Genomic DNA, 4,510 nt, shown 5'->3' on the forward strand with positions numbered 1-4,510 from the left:
TTCATAAAAATCAGCCAGAGCAAGTAGTAAGAATATGAAAATAACAATTGAAAGTGTTCGTTATAGGTATAAAGATATCATAAACAAGTATAAAAATGGTGAAAAGATGTTAAAATCAAAATTGGATTTAATACATACGAATGTTTCAAAAGACAATACAAATATGTAAGAAATAATAATAATAATTATAATTAAAGTTATGCATTGCCATCCTCATCAGTGTGAAGAATTTTACAAATAAGTTGTAAAAGGGAAAAAAATAATAAGTGAAACGAAAAAGAAAGACATATCAATGTGTATGCAAGTCTATTTGTGAAAAATATCTATAACTTAATATGTCTAACGGATATATTTAAAAAGATAGTAAATGATCAACACAAACCATAGTTAAGAGTACACTTGTCTGTGGAGTGCTCAGCCACTTGCATGTTAATTTCACGAGCAAGCTGTTCCGTTGATCGGATCAGCGGGGACCTACGTCGTCGTAACCGACGGAGTGCTTCTATATATACATGTTCTTACTACTTGCTCTGGCTGATTTTTATGAATATGATGAATTTTTATTGGATTCCTCAAAAGGTTTCAATTATTCTATTTGAACTTATTTTTTCTTACATATACATTTACTTATTATACATCATTTTAATGAGTAAGAAGTCGATTTCTAATAAAATATAAAAATGGAGAAGATAATTTTGGAAACATCTCTTAAGGGTATCCCTTTACTTACACGCAAGGAATATATTAAAGATATTATAGATAAATTCCACGATCTCACAAAAAGAATCTGATGGAAAGCTTTTTTCATTGACAAATACAATGGTACAGAGAAAAATAAACCGGAAACCAGCAAAGAACTCTCAGTTATTAGAAAGAATTTTAAATCCAGAAGGATCCCACCTGCAAATAGGACATTAGAAAATTTTGAAGACGATCTTTGGAATTTACTACGCAATATTAAGGTTAAGAAAAATATTCCAAGGAACAATCACCTACGATTTTTAAGGAATAAGGTTAATCAGTTTAGACTAGCACAAGGTATTATTGTCCAATCTGATAAAACAGGAAACTTGTATAATGTTAATATTAATTTATACCATCAACTTCTACACAAAGAGACAACTAACAAATATAAAATCGTAAATCAAGACGTTCTAAAAGCCAACAACTTAAAAGCTAAGAAGATAATGAGTGTTTATAAAATCGATGACGTCACTGAAATATACCAACCTTTTAGACTCAGGATTACTCTGATTGGATCCGAAAGTGCGGCTTATTTGTCCTTGTAAATTCCGACATTGGGAAACTTAGTAAATTCATTTTGGATAAATATCTTTAAATCTAAAATTAAACTCCACCTATGGTCGAATACACTGGAAACTATTAAATGGTTTCAATGCTTAAGAGATAGGAAGAAGTCTCAATTTATCCAATTCGACATTGATAGTTATTATCAATCGATTAGTCCTATTCTACTTAATAAGGCTCTTATTTTCGCAAAGGATAGGACTAACTTACCCACGAATGAAATCAAAGTTATACTTGAAGCGAGGAAGACCATAATTTATCAAGGTAGGACACCCCCAGATTGCTTTGATATACTAATGGGCGCGCAAGATAGAGCCGAAGTCACTGACTTAGTTGGGATTCATTTATTACATCTTGTCTATGAGAAACTCCCGGAATTTGAAGGTGGTCTCTATAGGGACGATGCTCTATTTGTAGTCCGAAATGCTTCTAACCGTAAAATTGAAATATATCAGAAGAGATTACATAAATTTTTCAAAAGCCATGCACATGCCATCACCATTGATCAGGATCACACTTCTGTGAATTTCTTGGACGCAAATTTTAACCTCACTACATCATTTTACCAACCATACCATAAACCCCAAAACAATATTACTTATATGCATGCACAGAGTAATCATCCTTGTAAAATTATTAATAACATACTTTATAACATTGAATATAGAATTAACTTATTATCCTCTAATGAAGAAATTTTTAATAAGCATAAAGACTATTACAATTTGGCTCTTAGGAAAGCTGGTTATAAATATAAATATCAAATTAAGTACAACAAAATTAACAATGATTTTTCTAATCATACCAATAATTATATGGATAAGAATTTCAGTAAACGCACTAAAAAATCCACAACCCATAATAGATTAGAACACCCTAGCACGCAACTTAATTCTATCAATTATATTCATAAAGATAACTTAACCATAAAACAAATTTTTTTTTATCAACAATGGACCAATTAATAAGATTGTTTTTTACTAACCAGATAATTACCAATACCAATATTACCAATAATATAACTAATTGTAATGTTACAGACAGTAAATATGGGAAAAACATTAACATAGCTAGAAATAGTAACATGAAACAAAGTCTTATTACTAACAAATCTTCTATTTAATCACATCCTCTTAATAACTCACATAACTACATAACCAATTTTAATGATGTTCAATATAATAATAATAATAATAATAATAATAATAATAATAATAATAATAATAATAATAATAATAGTAATGATAATAATAGAGGTAAAAAGAAACCTATACCTTATATTCGAATAGGTGACCCGTCTAATACAAACCATCATACCAATAAGAAACACAACAATAGCATCATTTGGATTATGCTTCCTCTTGCTAAACATTTGAAGTCTAATTTTATAAAGTCTAGACCGATAGAATAAGTACTAGGCTTCCAAAGAATAAGTCCTGGGGTCGATTTGTTCGACTAAAGGCGGTGCTCCAGCATGGCCACAGTCAAAAGACTGAAACAAGTAAAAAAGTAAAATAGTAAAAGAGATACCTGTTACTGGTTTTTTTATGGTTGTGTAGCCCCTAGAGGGGCGATTTTCGACCCACTAAATAATTTTGGTGGGCGTTAAATTTAATTGAATCAAATACAACTCACCAAAATGGTGAAGCGCGTCTTGAAAGAGTTGAAAAAAACAAACAAAATAAAACCTCCTACCAATATTGTAATGGATGAAGACTTCTCTCCACTTCCCTCCGTACGGGTAACAATACAGGGGTAGGGGAGTAGGAGAAAAACAAGACTGCCATGGTACAAAGTCCAACTCACAGTAACAACAATAGTAGCAGAAACACTAACAGCGGTAGAAATGACAACTTAAACAGTCGCAACAGTGACAGCAGCCGCAGCAGTAGTAGTAGTGATAGCAACTACTGTTGTTGGCACTCCGTCGCTTACGACGTCGAGGGTTCCTGTTGATCCGATCAACGGAACAGCCTGCTCGTGAAATTAACGTGCAAGTGGCTGAGCACTCCACAGACACGTGTACCCTTAACGTAGTTCTCGGGGATATTCAGCGTGACACAGTGTGTGACAAGGCTGGCCCCTTTGAATTACAGGCACAACAGAAACAGGAAGTAAGAGTGAGAGAAAGTTGTGGTGAAAGAGTACAGCAGGGTTCGCCTCCATCCCCTGTCGGAGCCTCGTGGAGCTTTAGGTGTTTTCGCTCAATAAACACTCACAACAACCGTAAAAAAGACAGCAACTGCAGCGGCAGCAGCGATAGTAACAACAACAACAACAACAACAACGAGAGCAAAAGTGACAACAGCAACAACAACAAAACCAATACCAACAACAATGACAACAACGGCAGCGACAGCAGCAGCAGCAGCGAAGAACAAACGACGCTTTACAGTAGATCTCCCAGATAGGGAGCAGATGCTACAACAGGCATGGGAACTAATAAACAAGAGAAGACTTGGGCCAACCTGACTGTTCCATCAGAGGCAATTGAAGCAGTAGAGAGAAGAAAAGTACTTTTCAGATCCATCTCAGCAGACACGAAAAAAGCGACTTTAATAGCCCAAGTAGATATTGAGGCGGTCCTGAGGTGCATCAGAAATGACATCGAATACATAGCGAAGGGCAAACGATACGGCACCATTTCGGTGCTGTTTAAGTCAGAAGCCCTCTCTATGAAACATTCAATAATTCCCTGCAAAACCAGCAAAGACATTATGTACCCCTTCCACATGGGAAACGTATAGCTCATGTCCACATTCCTAGAATCCAACCAGGACTAGATATTTGATGGCTTTTGGGATGCGTAATCGTGGAGGGGACGGATACTGTCCCGAGAGACGTGACAAGAACTTCCAGGGAGGACTGGTCCGGGGTTGACCTGGAGATACTTCTCCAGATCACACTCGAAAACAAAAAAATCCCGAACCACGTCCGTCTCCAGAACGGGACGGTGATACATATCACGACTGAGCGCAAAAGGCCTCATTGTTTCGCGTGTGGAGAAACGACGCATTTGCGAGCTCACAACCCCCAACTGGTATAAAGTGCAAGGGGTCAAAGGACTCCACTGTTGCCTACGCCGGGACGAGAACCACAAACAACATCAGCACCAGCAACAACACCAAACACATTAATCACCCTAGGGGGAAAGAAGGAAAGCTCTCCCACCCCCTCACACCAAACAAAAATACACACATAA

The sequence above is a fragment of the Octopus bimaculoides genome, chromosome 3 (assembly GCF_001194135.2).
Source record: "Octopus bimaculoides isolate UCB-OBI-ISO-001 chromosome 3, ASM119413v2, whole genome shotgun sequence".
In the NCBI taxonomy this organism is placed as follows: Eukaryota; Metazoa; Mollusca; class Cephalopoda; order Octopoda; family Octopodidae; genus Octopus; species Octopus bimaculoides.